Source organism: Castor canadensis, chromosome 11, assembly GCF_047511655.1.
Source record: "Castor canadensis chromosome 11, mCasCan1.hap1v2, whole genome shotgun sequence".
In the NCBI taxonomy this organism is placed as follows: domain Eukaryota; kingdom Metazoa; phylum Chordata; class Mammalia; order Rodentia; family Castoridae; genus Castor; species Castor canadensis.
The window spans coordinates 59,763,288-59,781,810 of record NC_133396.1 but is presented as its reverse complement, the minus strand read 5'-3'; the positions used below and the strand labels follow the sequence as shown (position 1 = coordinate 59,781,810).

General features: G+C 44.7%; 1 long non-coding RNA gene and 1 other non-coding gene across 2 annotated transcripts; both read right to left on the bottom strand.

Moving 5' to 3' along the window:
* Positions 1-1,358: 1,358 nt before the first annotated feature.
* On the bottom strand, positions 1,359-13,710 carry LOC141414070 (uncharacterized). Its single transcript, XR_012439168.1, has 4 exons — positions 13,478-13,710; positions 10,801-10,868; positions 3,778-3,938; positions 1,359-3,631 (listed from the first exon to the last, which is right to left on the bottom strand). It is a non-coding gene; the product is annotated as an uncharacterized lncRNA (long non-coding RNA).
* On the bottom strand, positions 9,310-9,444 carry LOC141414460 (small nucleolar RNA SNORA21). Its single transcript, XR_012439488.1, has one exon. It is a non-coding gene; the product is annotated as a small nucleolar RNA SNORA21 (small nucleolar RNA).
* Positions 13,711-18,523: the final 4,813 nt, after the last annotated feature.

Sequence of the window (18,523 nt, the reverse complement as noted above, 5' to 3'; positions counted from 1 at the left end):
CAATCTCTGCATCCCTCCCTGCCCTAGACAACAATTAAGATCTGTGACCTCCCTGGATTTGTCCGTTCCATACTATAAATGGAATCATACAATATGTGTCTTTAGAGTCTGACTTCTTTCACTTAGCATGATGATTTCAAGGTCCATCCATGTTATAGCATGTGTCAGTAATCATTACTGCTTTTTATGGCTGAGTATTTTATTGTGCAGATATACCACATTTTGTATGTCCATCTATCAACTGATGGTCATTTAGGTTGTTGCCACTTTGGGGATTTTATGACTAAAGCTGCTGTGAGTGTTTATGTAGAAGTTTTGTGTGGACATGTGTTTTCACTTTCTTGTGATGATACCTGGCGTTGAAATTGCTAGGTCACGTGGTAACTCTGCATTTTACCTTTTCGGGAACTGTCAAATTGCTGCATTTCACCAGCCACATATGAGGGTCCCAAGTGCTCAACGATCTTCCCAGCACTTGCTATTGCTTATATATTATTATCACTGCCGTTGTCACCACTGTTACATCCATTCTAGTGGGTGAGACATGCTATCTGGTTTTAATTTCTTTTTTCTAGTTGCTGATAATCTTGAGCAGCTTTTCATGTCCTTGTTGTCCACTTTTATTCCTTCTTTACAAAAATATCTATGCAGATTCTTTGCTCATTTTACTTTTTTTTTTTTCTGCTGTACTGGTGAGGCAGGCTAGCAGTAGGAAAAATAACCTGCCATGCGACTCCCTTCTTTTAAGCAAACAGATATCCTCACACTACACTCTTTTTTCACTACTCCCCCAGCACCACCCTGAGCCATCTCTAGAGCAATAAATCCCCTCTGAGTTGTAAACACCCTGGCAGTCATAAATGTTTTTGCAAGATAGTGTCCAAAGGGGCACCTGGTAAAAGGGAGGTCTAACCTGGATTTGAACTCTCGGGCAAAGTCTTCTACTTAAGACCTCATGAATATTGCTCACATCTCATCCGAACATATAATTAAAGACCTGAAAATTAGCATAAGCACAGGCACAGAACACCCCATGTTATGAGTTAATTACCTGCCAGCCAACCCAGCCCCTCCCTAAGAAGTGCCAAGATTGTTCATGCCTCACAACTTATAAATTGGGGTTTTTTTTTTTTGTTTTTTGTTTTTTTGTCTTGACAAAATTCTGGTCAGTTTAATTTGTTTTTCAAAAAATTATTTGAGACTCATATAAAAAGAAGAAATAAAGATTTCCTGGATAATAAAATCATAATTTATAAATTTAAAATAAAAATTAACAGAGCAGAAGGTTAAATTGAACTCAGTTGAAAACTAAAATTAATATCCTATACAAAATTAGCTGAATCATTCTCTCAGGTTGCAGTAACAATGAAACTGTGAGAGAAAAATGGAAAGTTACAGAGGAATTGCATTTAACTTGATAAAGGTCATCTACCAGAAAGCCACAGTCTATTGCACATACTAATTCAATGTCTTAAACTTTTGGTTTATTTTTAATTTTTTCTCCTTTTATTTTACCATTTTTACATTTACTTACATGTGTATACATTGTTTGTGCCTCCACTCCCACCCCCCAATAAATTGGGTTTAAACAAAGAAATCAATGCTTCCAAGTCACTTGGCAGAGCCCACTTCTTTTTCTCTTCCCTTTTCTTTCAATAGAGTTCTGCTCCTGTTTTGCAATTTGTGTCTCTGTCTAGTTCTCTGTTCGAGTGACACAAGGACTTGGGCTCTCCTGGACTAGTGTCTTCTTAGACCACTCAGTCTGGTAACACTGGAATTTGAACTCAGGTCTTGCACTTGTTAGACAGGTCCACGACTGCTTAAGCCATACCATCAGTCCACATTTTACTTAAAAAAAAAAAAGTTAGTTTTGAGACAGGATCTTGCTTGTGTCATCTAGGCTGGTCTCAAACTTTTGGCTTCAAGCTATTCTCTTGCCTTCACCTTCCAAATAGGGTTACAGATGTGTGCCACTGTGCCTGGCCTTTGTGCTCATTTTCGTTGGGTTGTCTTAGTGTGATGTTCAGTGCATGAATGCATTATATAATGTTTAAGTAAGGTTAAACACATCTGCCACCAAACAGCTGAAGGTTCTTTTGCTCTATTGGAATAGAAATCTCAAATAGGCAAGCTGTCCTCCCTTTGCGCCAGCAGCTCCAAGCTTGGGGTGTCAGGGTGTTAACAGCTTTGGGCTTTAGGTGCCAGAGGCCCAGCACCAGCAGCTAGTGTTAGATCTCTGAGTTTAGGGTGTGGGGACCCTCACTCTCCTGTCACAGCTCTGGACTGTGGTGGCCTTGGCGCTGCTCCCTGTATGTAGTCTTCGGCCTTTTGCAATCTGCTCTTCACAGCCCTCTCTGTTCCTTCAGGTCTCTCCTGTCACCCTCTCAGCACTTCCAGTCCATTCCTAGTCTCAGCTCTCCATGGCTTTGCTCCCAGCTGCTGTCTGGAGCTTATCTGACGCCCTCTTAGCTCTAGGCCTGGAGCTGGCAGCTCAGCCCACTCTATCCGTGATAAAAGACCCCACGTGGGCAACGAAACCACTCGGGTGAGGCTTCACTGGGTCCCTCGCTGCAGCACGGGGCGGTGCACAGGAGAGAGGTCGCCCCGAGGGGGAGGGGAGAGCTGCTCATTCTGGCGGACTGGGCTGAGAACTGCGGTCCGGAGTGGGCTGGGTCGCTAAGGATCATCTGAAGCTGTGCCTCCTGAGGCAAAGCCAGGACTGGGGCAGTGGCCATGACAATTGCGGTGGTTCCCCCCAGCTGGAACGAAGTCTCTTTGGGGCACCTGCAGCTGATCTGAAGTCCCGCACCCTCGTGTCTGTGGCTGGATCCGCAGCCGGGAGGGTTTTAAATAGCAGGCAGTTGTGTTGGTGACAGCTGGAGGAACCGCTGGGCGAGCGCCTTCTTGATTGACAGCTTCCCCCCTTACGCGAAAATGATGCCCCTGGAGTTGTGATTGCCGCCACCCGCAACGGCCGGGCTCTCGCAGCCTTGGGTGCGGGCAGGATCGGGGAACCGTGATGGCGACAGGGCTCCTGGAAGGAGCTGGGGCAGCAGGGAAGGGTCTGACAGCTGTCAGTCAGGCAGCCCACCTACCCTCCCCTCAACAGCTTCAGGGATTAAAGAAAAAATTTAAAAGAACAAGTTGCTAACTTCCTAGACGCTGACTTCTTATTCATTTCCAAACCTGCTTTTGAATAAGTCTGGACATTTTTCCCCCCTTACAATTGCATTTGACATTCGTGTGAAGAGAACACAAATCAGTTTAAAAACAAGTTTCCTGAAAACAAAGCAAAAAAACAAGTTTCCTTTGCCCTCAGCTTGCTAGGAAGAGAAGGCAAAAAAGGGCAATGTCATAGGATCACTTTCAGAAAGTTTTAAAAGGTGCCTATTGTTTAAATAAACAAAAACTGTGAAAGTCTGGTGGCCTCAGCTCAGAGAGCCCCAGGCAGAAGCAAGGACTAGATGAATGCATAGAGTGGATCTTTGACTCAATTAGGCTGAATCAATCTTGTCACTGAGTTCCCAAGGAAATTCAATTTACAGGTCAAGTGTAATTGTGGCTTAAGCAGCAGAAATGACAGGTGGTCGATAGCAGCCTGGGGATGAGTTTGACTTCAAAGCCCCTGAATCTGTAGTGAGAGAAAAGGCAGGAGAGTTGGCCAGAGGAAGAGGCTCACAGAGCTGAAGAATCAACCTTTAAGAGGTTTGCCCTAAGCCAAGGAGACACTGGACAGGCAGGGCACTGGAAAGGATTCTGCTGCCCATAAACGCTTACCCAGTTACTGGCCCCAGTCAGGGCAACTCCTAGGCCACAGGAGCTGGTGGGTGGGACCATCAGGTTCCAAGAGGAGCCTCCTACAGCAGCGTATGCAGTTGAGTCTAGCTTAGTATCCAGGCCAGGGTAAGGCCAGAAGGTGGGGCTGCCAAAAGTGGACTCTGTAGAGAGCAAAAGTTATGGCCTGTGAAGAAACCACTTCTAAAGAAGAGGGCATCTCTGAAAACCTCTTTCCCTGCTAAACTGAGTCATGGAGGAAACTGCTCCCTCTAGTGGGAGTATATAGATATTGCAAGGGGGTCTTTGTAACAGTCAAAATTCAGAAACTATAAATAAAAAGAGTAATTCCACCACATTAACAAGCTTTTTTGTGGCAAAAAAAAAATCATAAATAGGACTGGATGTGTGGCACAAGTTGTAGAGTGCCTGCTTTGCAAGTGTAAAGCCCTGAGTTCAAACCCCACTCCCACCCAAAAAAATCATAAATATATTATATTGTTTTGCAGTATGCTGACCATTGGGGAAGCTGCATAAAGGATATAGGAGATGGTAGTATTTTTTTTAACCTCAGTATGTGTATTTATACTTATTTCAAAATAAGATGTTAAATTTTAAATTGCAAATAAAATCAAAAGACCTACAACAAGCCAGGTGCCAGTGGTCCATACCTATAATATTAGCTATTCAGGAGGCAGAGATCAGGAGGATAGAAGTTCGAAGCCAGCCTGGGCAAATAAGTTCATGAGACCCTATCTCCAGAAAACCTATTACAAATAAGGGCTGGTGGGATGGCTCAAGGTATAGAACCTGAATTCAAACTCCAGTACCACCACAAGAAAAAGAAAAAAAAGACCTAAAACAAGCTGGGGTAAATATTTGAAATTCATATCAAGACCAAGGATTAACTTTCTAAAATACAAAGAACTTCTAGAAATTTTTTAAAAAATCCAATCCAATTTTTAAAATGAGCAAAAGAACATGAAGAGATAATTTACCAAAAAAAAAAGAAGAAATATAAAAGTCTAAACACATGATGAGAAGTAAAATACAAACTAAAGAGAAAGGCAAAGTAAAACTAAAGTGAGACACCATGTGTTCTATCTAATCGGCTGGTAAGATTCCCTGAATTCTACATATTCTGTTGGTGAGCTTTAGGGAATGACAACCTTTTACATTTATCTTTTAATGCAGTAGAAAAGACATGCCTATCATGTGTGCCTTTGAGAAATTATGTAAGTACAAGGATGAGACACTGTCATAGCAATAGAGTGGAAATAACCCAAGTGTCCAGTAAGAGGGGACTGGTTGAATAAATTATGGTGTAAATCACATGATGAACTAAATATAATGCAAACTATAAGAAGGTTCTAATAAAGAAGACTTCCCAATTTACATTGCTAAGTGGAGAAAGCCCTGCTCAGGAGAGTATAAAGTATATGCTGTCTTTTAGATACAAAGGAGGGATCAAAATACATTTTTTTGGTCTTTTGTTTTTTATGGCAGCACTGGGGTTGGAACTCAGGGCCTCACACTTGCTAGGCAGGAGCTCTTACCACTTAAGCCACTCGGCCAGCCACTTTTTGTGATGTTTTTTTTTTTTTTCTGGAGGCTGGCTTTGAACCGTGATCTTCTTGCTCTCTACCTCCTGAGTAACTAGGATTATAGGCAGAAGCCACTAGTGCTCAGCCAGAACACATATTTGTAAAAACATTAAATTTAATCTGTGTGTTGGGGGGGAAGATGAAGAAGGCAAGGTTTCTCAGTAATGTCTTTTTATACAGCTGTGACTAAATCCTGTACATCTTTTTTTTGGTGGTGGTGGTACCAGGGTCTGAACTCAGGGCATCTTGCTTGGGTGACCTCAGAAATTATTTTTGTATTTTTTCATTCTTGTTTCTGGGGTGCTAGGATTAAACCCAGGGCCTCCCACAAACTCAGCAAGCACTCTACCACTGTGCTACCCCCAAGCCCATAGTGCCATAATTTTACATTTCACACAGGTGAGGGAGACTAAGACTGAGTGGAGAAAGGACTTATGGTGAATAGTGTAAAAATAACCTCCAGGGCCCAATCTGCTCTTCAGTGATGTCTTCATCATTGAACAGGCACTACATGTTGGGTGAGGAAGATGGGTCCGTCTTCCCAGGATGGGGTTGTGGCCCTGTACTCTCTGTTTAATTGATAATACACATCCACATGGGTACAAGTTCTTCATGGGATTTAGCTACCTTGGTCATTCAGGACTTGTGGGGTCAGGGCAGAGGATGGCCCTTACAGAATGGCAATACTTCAAAGTGACAGAACACAGGACTGACTCTTCCGTCCTGGCCAGGTTGGGAAGGCCCATGGGACAGTTCATCTACTTGGGGAAAAAGAAGAAGAGACCAAAAAAAAAAAAAAAAAAGAAAAGAAAAAAAAAAAAAAAGAAGAGGCCACCCCCCAGAGAAAGAGGAGAAAAAAAGCACATTGGGTAAAAACTGAGAGTTACACATTTTAAATAATTTTAACCACTTTTTATGGAAATATTTCTAAAACTCTTCCTGTCCTTAACAATCAGAGCCCAGTGGATATAATTTAACTTTCCCAATGACTCAGTGTCATTCCTCTAAAAATAAATTACCTTAGAATGGGACACAGAGTAGTCTCCAGGGACACCTGCAGTGTTAAGATGAGGGACAGCTTTGTCCCCCACGGTGGTAGAAAGCTCTTCTTTCTGGAGCAAATGCAGTAGCATTTGCTTTTTCTAGCTTGTCTGTCCATTCTTTCAGCTGCCATCGTCCTAGGCTGGCAGTACCTGAGCCTCACTGAGGATTTGGAAGGTGAGGAAGCCCCTTCTCTGTGCAAAACCTGATTTTTTTTTTTCAGCCAGCCTCCACAAATCCTCTCCATTCCCTTTGGTCAGTATTCATCACTTTCTGGCTTTGCTGCCATCATGAATTGCTCCCAGAAGAAATGTAGACCTATTTGGTCATGGGCCCTCTCTCTTATTCTCTCTCTCTTCTGCTTTTTTTCCTTGCTTTCCACTTCACTGGTCTCTCAAACCTTCATGTGGTCTCTGCAGGTCCTAACTAATGGAAACAAACTTCTCTGCATAGATTTTTTAAAATTAATTCTATATTTAGCCAAGTCAGGCAGTCACCAAGTCATAATCATCAAACATTCAACAAGGTTCATGGGTGAAAACAGCAGCACTCTATCACACCCCTTCCTCCTGGCCAGGCAACCCTAGTAGCTGCTGCTTCTGGAATTTACTTTCTTAATTTTATGGGCCAGGTACAGTGACTCACAGCTCTAATTCCAGCTACTCAGGAAGCAGAGATCAGGAAGATTGTGGCAAATAAGTTAGCAAGAACCCCATCTCAAACAACATGCCAGATGTGGTGTGTGTCCATGCCTGTCATCCCACCTATAAAGGAGGCAGAAACAGGAGGACTGTGATCCAGGCTGGCCTGTGCAAAAACTTGAGGTCTTAGTCGAAAAATAACTAAAAGGGCTGGGGGCGTGACTCAAGTGGTAGAGCGCCTGGTTAGCGAGCATGAGGCCCTGAGTTCAAACCCCAGTACTGCCTAAATAAATAAACATAAAAACAAGTCATCTCAGTGGGCAGAACATATGCTGTCTGACCCTACAATTGTGTTTTAATCAGCTCATGGGTGGTGGCTGGTCATAGGATCAGTCAGAAGGACAATGGAAAATGAACTATGAAAGCAGGGACCCAGGGAAATCACTGTGGAACTTAAAGACCATAGTAAAGTCAGACGTGTCCATGCTCATCGGATGAATCTATCTGCAAATGGGGCTGGTGGAGGGCCTCAAGTGGTAGAGCACCTGCCTACCAAGTACAAGGCCCTGAGTTCAAATCCCTGTCCCACCAAAAAGAAAAAGAAAAAGAAGAATCTGCAAGTAGAATGTGAAGATGGATCTCCTAGTGTTCTTGCTTGAGGTGACCACCTGGGTCTATGAAATGAGTGGCTACAGGGAAACTATAGTAATGCAGAGATGGGCTGAATCCACAGTTCTCACTGCACCCTCTTGGGCACAATATACCAAAAAGAACCATCTGTCTACCAACAAGAGAGACAGAGAGTAGCTGGGTGCTGGTAGCTCACACCTGTAATCTTAGGTACTTGGGAGGCTGAGATTGGGAGGATCGAATTTGAGGCCAGCCCAGTCAAATAGTTTGGGAGACCCCCATCTCAACCAATAGCTGAGCACAGTGGTACATGTCAGTCATTCCAAGCTACTTTGGAGGTTGAGATCAGGAGCATCACAGTTCAAGGTCAGCCCAGGCAAAAAATAAACAAACAAAACAAAAATCTTCTAGAGACCCCATCTCAATGCAGGGTAGGGGACTGGGGGAGTAGGTGGGAAGCGTAAACTAGGAAGATCTCAGTCCAGGCCAGTCTGGTCAAAGAGTGAGAACTTACCTCCAAAATAACCAGAGAAAAAAGAATTAAAGGCATGGCTCAAGTGGTAGAGCACCTCCTAGCAAGTGCAAAGCCCTGAGTTCAAACCCCAGTACAACTCTCCCTCTTCCCCATCAAAAAGAAAAAGAAAGACAAAGACAGCAGAGAACTATGAAGAAGGTCCCCGTGGGGAAGGCTCCACATCTAGCTGTCAAATTGGATTATGCCGGTGCCCCTGGAGGCTACAAATGGATCCTCAAGAGAAAGGCACTCATTCTAGACTAGGTTTTGCATGCCTGGTGAAAGGTTTAACATTTAAAATGCTACAAAGGGACTGAAACGGAAAATATTGCGCCAATTGAGACTGTCGAGTCACATTTCTTCAGACCCTGGAACACGTTTTCATTCTCAGCGTAATGGCTTGATAGAGATTTGAATGGACGATTGGAGCATTTGTTGGATAAAATGGTGTGTCGGGGGACAGTAAGGCTTGGAAGGCTAGGACACACGCTCATCCTCAGTGTGGGGGAGGGGCTAAGGAAAGGAGGGTCTCCCCAGACAGACTGCTCCACTTGTGGGGACCTGCAAAAAGGAGTTAAGGGGACGCAGGCACAATTATTAGACAGTACCATTCCTCCTGGCCTTACTTTATTTTTTCCCATCTGAACTGATGGTCTTTAGACCAGGGATGCAACTGTGGGTTCCTGGAGTAGATCAACTCCAAACCATGAGTCTCTAGCTATCCTTTGAACTTTTATGCTAGAATTCCTAAGGGCCTGATGAGGAGGGTTGTGTCTTTATCCATCTGGCAAAACTGGTGTTAACAGTGAATATAAGGGCTGGGGGAGTGGCTCAAGTGTACAGGACCTGCCCAGCAAGCATGAGGCCCTGAGTTCAAACCCCAGTGCCACCAAAACCAAAAATAGCAAATATAGCTGTATTGCTAGGGACTAAGACAGTCCCTAGTTCTGTACCTGTGTAACCCTGCCCAAATGAGTGGGAGGGGACTGAGGGGCCACCCACTAGAATTATATAGCTGATGGCATTAGTATCCCCTCCAAAGGTGGAAAAGGGGGAGAAGAAATGGCATCTAAGTTTTGTTTTTGTTTTTGTCGTACCTTTTTAACCTTGTCACACCACCCTTGAAGCAAAACAACACAAAGTGCTGCTACTTTACCCCAAAGTGGTGTTTTCACTCTGTCCCTTCTTGACAGCTCAATGGGTCATTAGCAAAAGGTCCACTGAGTACTTTCAAAAGGGGGAGGCACCTAAGTTTAAAGAAATGAAAAAGTAGATATGCACAAGGGACATCAAATATCCCATTATGGCTGCAAGGCAACTCAACCTGAGCAATGACTTGGCTTGTAGCTCAGTTATACAGGATACCTGAAAGGGTGTGGCCAAAAGGTGCCAAAATGACTCAACAAAGACAAAGTCTGCAAACCTGAGTGGCCGCTGAGAAGCATTCTGACTACGCACTGTGGCCAGTCCAGGGGAACAGCACTCCTTGTCAGTGGCTGAGTAGGATTCCAGTGACATGCCAGCGTCTTTGGACCATGACTTTGAAGCAGCCATAAAAATAGCAGCTTCCCTGTTGCTAAAAACTGTTCAAGCTATTTTTTTTTAGATGCAGGCTCAGAGCCCTAGGGCAATGACCTTGAGAGCTCAGTAGGACTGAAAGTCTCCAAGGAGCGGCCCCCGAGGAGCATGAGAACAGAGCCTTGGAGACCTAGATTTCAAGTGAGGTGTCCCCCCACCAGTTCTGGGATGGACCAGAATTGTCCACAAGCTCCAGCATATGATTTCACCTAGACTTTTGGTTATAACCACTCAAGCCCTCTATTTCCCTTTACCAGGGGCACTTTAATTCCTTCCTTAATGGCTGACAGATTTGAGCATGCCCCCCTCTCCTTGTCAGTCAACCTGCAATAAGCTTTTCTTTCTGACAAAGGCAGTGTAGTAATATCGGCTTCTCTGTGCCTTGGGCAGCAAGCACTCGCTCAGTAATAATTTCTCAGGTTATATCACCTGCCATATTTCAATATGGTGTTAACACTGACCTTGTGGCTAAGATTCAGCTGTCTTATGTAAACAGGTATTGATAATCACTGATACTGATAATCAAATGTACTGGGAAAAATGATCAACCTGGGGAAAGAACTAGATTTAGCTGAAAGTCAGCTAACTTCTGTGCTATTGAAGCCCAAGTCAGGTGGAGAACCTACACGAAGAAATACAAAAATCCTCCTGTGACTGCCCCTGCTGAGCTGGCACTAAACGGCAGTCATGTGAGCCACCTGGATGCCCAGCCAGCGTCACATGTGCCAGTGCAGTCACAGAATCACACAGTGGTAGGACTGGCGATGGAGCATGGTGGCAGGGCACTTGCCTAGCATGCAGAAGGCCCTGCGTTTCTTATTCAAGCCACCAAATATTGGGGTCTTTTATTTCCTAGAAATAAAGAAACAAAACACTTGATATTTTCAGTTCCTGAAGTTTCCAGAATTCTGCTGGGTTTGATGCCTGTAAGATCCCCATCCCCACCCCCACCCTTGCCGCCATCACTTGGGTTTGAGTCTCTGCTATACCAGGTCAGTCATCGCTCATCCACACTTACCAGACTGCTCACTTCTCTTGTCTGTTCTCATTTCTTCCCCTGCACTTCTCGTCCTTTGGGGTTTATGCCTTTAAAAAAAAAAAATCCCTTTGTTGGAATTTGAATGAGGTTTTGGGAGAGAGAGGAGAAAGATCTGTTTAATCTGACTTGTTTAATTCAAAGTTTCTGCCATCTTCTTAACACTTTTGATGAAAATCTGGCTCTACTCAGAGCCTCCTCCAAGACTCCCCAAAGCCCACAGTAAGGAGTTTGGGGTCAGGCTCCTCCTGGTTCCCCAGTGGCTCTTTGAAGGGCATGCTTTTCATCTCTCTTCTCCTACCCCAATCCCTGGGGATCACCACCATCCACGGACCAATGAGCACACCCTTTTCTTTGTCAGCTCTTGAGCTTTCCATCCTTGTGAATTCAACACACCATGGCCAATCCAGCCTCGACTCTGGTCTTCTCCATCTCCAAGGACCAAATCCCTCCTGGGGCTACTATACCTCTGAAGTCACTAGTGCAGACTGTGCCTCTTTAAGGTGGCCAGTCAAAGTCCATCTTGAGAGCTGTGTCAGTAGCCCCTGTCCCCGACCCCCACAGGATCTCCCCGCATGTGCCCTTGTCTCTGTCCTCTCCTTTTCCGCCTGTTTTCTGAGGAGTACCCAGCACCCTTCCACCAAGCTTCAGTGGCAAAGCTTGGTGGTGTGTGTAGGGTTGTCCCCAAGGGTAAGCTGGCTTCACCCTCAGTCCCATGTGACCTAGGCCTTTCCAATTTATCATTGCCTGGTGGCAGAAATGGGCTCCAGGTGAACAACTGACCAAAGCCAGGCCATTCAAGAGACTCAATTTTTAGACTTTTGTTGAAGTCATTAGGTAACTGAGGCTCCTTGGATTTAAGTCTGGAAGGCTGGAGGCCAAAGGGATTACAACTACCTTACCACTACGAAAGGAGAGTCTACTGCACAATGAGGCCAATCACTGAAGAGAATAAGCCTGACCCCTAGGGTTGTCTACACAAGATCCAGCTGTGCCTGAAGTCAGCCCTAGTCCTCAAGTTTTCAGTTACCAGAACCTAGTCACTCTTTCTGCCTTAACCTGGTTGGTCCTGTGGCTCTCACTGAATCTGCTATGAAGAGATTTTGCCAGGCGCAGGTGGCTCACACCTGTAATCCTAGGTAGGCAGGAGGCAGAGATCAGGAGCATGACGGTTCAAAGCCAGCCTGGGCAAAAAGTTCTGAGAGACCCTAGCTCAAAAAACCCTTCACAAAAATAGGGCTGATGGAGTGGCTTAAGGTGAAGGCCCTGAGTTCAAACCCCAGTACCACGACAAAAAAAAAAAAAAAAAGAAAAGAAAAAGAAAAGGAAAGCTACAAAGCAACAACAAAAAAAACCCAAAAATCTTAACCCATAGTCTACAGCGCCACCTGGTGGAAAACATTGTTTTTTTCAGCATCTAGATAATAGGCCTTAATTTCTATCCACTACTCTGTTCCTTCCAGTATTGTGCATGCAGTCAGTATATCGGGTCAATTTAGAATAGCTTTCCTAGTTTTAAAAATACACAGATTCTGCTTCTTATAATCCTAATTCTTATCACAACCTATTCCCACAAGACTCTAGTTCAGAAATACAATTTCAAACAAAATGTGTCCCAAAATCACGCAGTGAATTTAATGAGCCAGAATATTACGAATCACTTTTCATAGTCATCAAAACAGAGAAAAATGTGGAGAAGAGACACCAAAAACTGTAATGTAAATTTTGAAACCTAGTCAAGTATAACTTCACTGATTTCTGGTTTCAGACAGGATTATACCTAACACTTTGCTCCTCTTTTCTCCCCAGATTCCATGGACATGAGCAAAGATAAAAGAAAAAAAAAAAGTGAGGATCTCTTCCAAGCAAACCCAAAACTGGATAGAATGGTGTTAAGAGAACTGAAAGCCGGGTGCCAGCGGCTCACGCCTGTAACCCTAGCTACTTAGGAGGCAGAGATCAGGCGGATCGCGATTCGAAGCCAGTCTGGGTAAATAGTTCTCCTGAGACCCTAGCTCAAAAAGAAAAAAAAAAATTCACCAAAAAAGGGCTGGTGGAGTGGCTCAAAGTGAAGGCCCTTAGTTCAAACCCTAGTACAACAACAACAACAACAACAACAAAAAACCCTGAAAAGTTGAAGTTAGTTGTTTTCCATGAAAGGCCAAGTAGTCCTAGGCACCTTAGACCCTCACCCCAAAGGAGGGGCTGGGTGTGAGCATCCCCGTCCAAAGCTTGCCCTAGGCAAATCCATGAGACTCTTACTGAAAAATAGACTAAAGCAAAAGGACTGGAGCCAGGCCTAGAGTTCAAACCCCCAAGACTGCCAAAACCAAACCAAAACACACACTACAAAAGCAAAGGACTGGCTCCAGGGAAGAAGTGGGAAGGTCTGTCCAGCTGAGCAGCGGGCCTGAGAGCAGACCCCTGAGGCAGCAGGGTTTCTGGGCTGTGCTGGTGCTTTCCTCCCTCACCACGTAGGAGAGCAAAGGCACAGCATCCCAGAAAATTCCAACCACCACCCTACACCCAGCCATTTCCCCAGCCTGCCGGGACCACATTGCAGTCCACCTGCTACGGCCAGAAGAGGGAACGCTGTCCCCATTCTGCCTCCACAAAGCGGGGAACACACTAGTCCCAAGTGCTTTTGGTGCCTGCTCACCCTTTAGCCCCGGCCTCCCCTCGCTTTCTCCTTGGGGCACCCGAGCGGCTGGCCTCGTCGGTGCAAGAAAAGTGAGCGCCTGCAGCTCCTCGCTGTCAGCCGTCATCCAGAGAGCAGGTGTACTGGGATGGGCAGTGACCAGAGAGAGCAAGCAAAAGACTGTGTGGCGCGGGTGCGAAGGCGGAGGAACCCACACCAGCGCCAGCGATCGCCTCCACCTCTGCCAAGTGTGAACCGAGAACCCTCCGAAGCGAGCGTCCTGGGAAAGTTGCATAAGGTTGGGCAGTCCCCTCCCCCCACTGAAGATGTGACGATCCATATCCGCCATAATACTATTGACAGAAGCTTGCATTCATAAAAATAACTTAGAGTATAAAAAGCGATCCACACAGAGTATTATTTAGCAGGGAAAGATTCTAATTCACGCTACATGGATGAGCCCTGAAAAATTATAGTAAGTGAAATCAGCCAGGCACAGGACAGACATTGTATGTTTCCACTTACATGAGGTCCTTGGGATTGGCAAACTGCTCAGAAAGAAAATGGTAGAGTAGACATTCCCTGGCTGGAGGGTGGGAGATGGTGAAGGGATTGTTTAGTAGGTACAGAGTTTTTCTTGGGGATGATAAAAACGTTTTGGGAATCTGTAATGATGAGGGTTACACACAATTGTGAGCTAAGTGCCACTGAACTATACACTCAAAAATAGAAAATTTTATCACAACAAAAATAAGAAGGAGCAATCAGAGAACAAGAAAGAATTCTTGGAAATTCAGAACATAATGGCAAAAAAAAAAAAAAAAAGCCAAAAACCCCCAAAACAACTAAACAGAAGCAGAGAACGATGGAATGGACTTGCTTTAAAAAAAATTATGATTTATAAACCAACCAAGGAACTCTCTTAGAAAACTTTGGATTTATAATTATTTCCATCCTTAGTTCTATTTCCGAACCAGTCTGTGGTCTCAATAGAAAGAAAATCAGGCACTAACTTAAATGCACATTGTTTATTCCAGTGTAAAGAAAATGTTCCTTGTACTTCTCCTCAAGCTGAGGGCAAAGAAGGGGACCCTAACTGAAGGTTTTGCTTACCAGAGCAAAACCCAACCCCTGGAAGGTGTTGAAAGGAGGGTTATGGTTTGGATCTTGAAGGTCCTCAAAAGGCCAAGTGTTGAAGATTTTATCACCAGGCTTTGGAACAACTGGGAGATGGTGGAACTTTTAGAAGATGGAGCCTAGGAAATGTGCTCTTGAAGGGGATATTAGGACTTCAGCCTTTTCCTCTCTCTCCCTTTCTCTCTCTCTCTCCCTCTTTCTGCTTCCTGACCACCATGAGGTAAGTATCTTCCTTCCTTACAAGGTTACACCACCATGACCTACCACAGGCCCCAAAGTGACTGTGGTACCACGGACTTGAAACTTGAAAACTGTGAGCCAAAAATCTTTCCTCCTTGATTTTCTCAAGTATTTTGTCACAGCGATGGAAAACTGACTAACTCGGGGAAAAAGGTGAGAGAGGTCAGTCATACATGTTAGTTTTTGAGTTGGAATTGGGGTTTTCTGGCATGGTGGAACCACTCACTTGGGTATGGCAGAACTCATGGACATAGACTAAGGATTGCTTCAAACCAGGAGATGCCTCTCGGATAGCTGCATCCAGCAGGGAATAGCAAGAACACAAAAGAGGAGTGTAGCCGGGTGCTGGTGGCTCATGCCTATAATCCTAGCAACTCAGGAGGCAGAAATCAGGAGGATCGAGGTTTGAAGTCAGCCCGGCAAATGACTTGAGAGATCCTATCTTGAAAAAACCCATCACAAAAAAGGGCTGGTGGAGTGACTCAAGGTGTAGGCCCTGAGTTCAAGTCCAAGTATCGCAAAAACAAAAACAGAAGAGGAGAGAGTGGGGGAGAAGAGCCAGCCAAAGTCCTCATGGCTGTTACAGTGTGATGCAGGGGTCCAGGGCTCCCAGTGGCACAGTGGTGAAAGGCCAGTTTGTTGAGAGGCCACCGGCCAGCTGCAGCGTGGGGCTAAGAAGTGGGTTCATTGGTGGCCAGAAACTGTGGACACTGGCATGTCTAAGTCTAGCTGGGACCTGTTGCTCCCAGCAGTTCCTAGTCCAGACACCAGATCTGCCATCTCAGATTAGGGACCAGCTGAAGTCAATTCAGGGACAGTCCCACTCTGCTCAGACTCCACTGTGTGAAAGGTGAAGGGAAGAGGAAGGACAGTCCTAATGAGAAGACGAACTTGGACATGACGGTATATTTACTCTGAAGAGAACATCTGATCTGATCTGGAGAAGGGATTCCAATAACTATCAAGTTAATGTGTGTTCTCCCACTGCCAGTGCGAAGAAGGAAGAAAAGATCCCTTGGAGACATAAAGAGTCTCTGTGGTGGGCGCTCCTAGGGTGTTGGGTAAATTTACAACCCTGTTACATAAACATAACCAGAATAAGCAATACAATAAATAGTAAAATGAGGAACAGTGGTGGGAAAGGAAACTAGCAAAACATATGTTTACCTATTAACTATTATTCCTGAATGTTTGCAAAACCTAATGCAACTGACAAGCAAGAATCATAGAATAAAAAGACATTTTTAATATTCGGAAGCTCAAATACCCAGATTCTTTCAACTAACCTGGATGTACTTATCTTTGTATATTACATGGTAATAATTTTGGCTGGCAAAGTGGCTCAAATGGTAGAGCACCTGCCTAGCAAGCATGAGGCCTGGAGTTCAAACCCCAATACTACCTCTCTCTCTCTCTCTCTCTCTCTCTCTCTCTCTCTATATATATATATATATATATATATATATATATATATTGCATGGTAATAATTTTGATTTAAAAAGAAAAAACACAAATCTCTCTCTCCCTCCCTCCTAACCCACCTCTCTCTCCCTCTCTCAGACTCAGGGTCTCTCTATGTGGTCTCCTTACAGGAGCCGCCTACTTTGAGCTCCCTCTCACAGGGCTGTCAGACTGCCTGCATGGTGGCGATTAGGAACTAGGCTGAGAAATCACATAACTTCACTTCTGTCATTGCCACAAACCCACCTTCAAAAGAAGGGGGAACAGATTCTGTTCTCAAGGAGGAGTGCCAAAGTCACATTGCAGGATGTGTGTGACATGAAGGCTATTGTGGTCATCTTTTTTTTTTTTTTTTTTGTGGTACTGGGGCTTGAATTTAAAGCCTTCAGCTTGAAGCCACTCCACTAGCCCAATTTTTTGTGAGAGGGTTTTTTGAGATAGTGTCTCAAGAACTATTTGCCCAGGCTGGCTTTGAACCACAACCCTTCTGATCTCTGCCTCTTGAGTCGCTAGGATTATAGGTGTGAGCCACCAGCACTTAGCTATTGTGGTCATCTGTTGAGAATGTGATCTTCCACAGCCCAGCCTCTAGCCACAGCAGTTCACATTCCTCCCACATGAAAATACAAGCCTCATCCCAACTCAAAGACTAGGAGTTCAGCAATAAATCGAGTCCAGATGCAGATGAGGCTTTGCAGCTCTTGGTGCAGCTCTTGGTCCTCAATTACAAGTGAGATCAGCCCAGTCCTCTTAGGTGGGCAAAAGCACCTCCTGGAATGTATGTAGCATCATAGCAGCCTGCCAGCACGCCCTGGTCACCTGCATGTCCAGCACTGGTTGGCCATGGAAAACCTGGATAAATAGGAAAGACCCAGAGTATGCCAATACAAGCTGTTGCTACAGCCTTGTCCTGTATGGCTGCCACTGTGTGAACTGGTTCCACTAGTTGCATATCATCCCCAATGGTGAAACCTCCTCCTCCAGGTTCCTTAATTTTAGGGTCACTTAGCTTTCAAATATCATAGTTTAGTCTATGCTGGAATTCAGTATTTTTCCAGTACTGGGGATTGAACCCAGGGCTTTGTTCTAACTAGGCAATTACAAGGCCTCTTAAGCCATGCCCCCAGACCTCCCTCTTTCTTTGTTTTGTTTTGATTTTTTGGTGGTATTGGGATTTGAACTCAGAGTCTGTGCTTGCGAAGCAGGTATGCTACCATTTGATCCACTCTAAGAACCCAATGGCCTCGCCCTCTGAATCTTCCTGCCTCTACCTCCTGAGTATCTGGGATTACAGGCATGAATACCACATCTGGCTTGGGATTCAGATTTTTGAAGGTCAGTTTATACATACTTAGAGGGTTTATACAGTGATCCTATTAACCAACCTCATTTCCTATTTTAGAGAATATAGTAGCCGTGTGCTGGGGCTGTAGCTTAGTGGTAGAGCACTTGTCTAGCATGCACAGGCCCTGGATTTGATCCCCAGCACTGCAAAAGTTTATAGCAATGCTTGGTTTTGGCATTATTTAAAATATTTATCTTTCCAGGCACCAGGTGGCTCACACTTGTAGTCCTAGATACTCAGGAGGCAGAGATCAGGAGGAACGAGGTTAGAAGCCAGCCCAGGCAAATAGTTCTGACATCCTATCTCGAATAAAACCCTTCACAAAAGGGCTGGTGGAGTGGCTCAAGGTGTAGGCCCTGAGTTAAAACCCTAGTACCACAAAAAAAAAAAAAAAAATTTATCTTATGGGAAATGGGGATACTGAGAGCAAAACTTTACTAAACTTGATACAATTGAGACAAAGATAAAAATATTTACCAACAATACAAAATGTACAGTGCTAGGCTGGAGGACCCAGCAGACTGCATTCAGTATTTTTGGTTTTTTTGGAGGTACTGGGATTTGAACTCAGGGCCTATACCTTGCGCCATTCCACCAGCCCTTTTTTGTGATGGGTTTTTTCGAGATAGGGTCTCTCAGACGATATGCCTGGGCTGGCTTTGAACCTTGATCCTGATCCTCCTGATGTCAGCCTCCCAAGTAGCTAGGATTACAGTCATGAGCCACCGGCACCCCGTTGCATTCAATTAGGAAAGAAACTAAATGCCCCACCTCTTGGAAATTCCACACTGGAAGTTGAATCTCAAATGTGCCAATCCTTGAGGATTGGTGTAAAACATTTGGTGATAGAGTTACACCCTTCAAGAACATTCCTATGGCTTGTC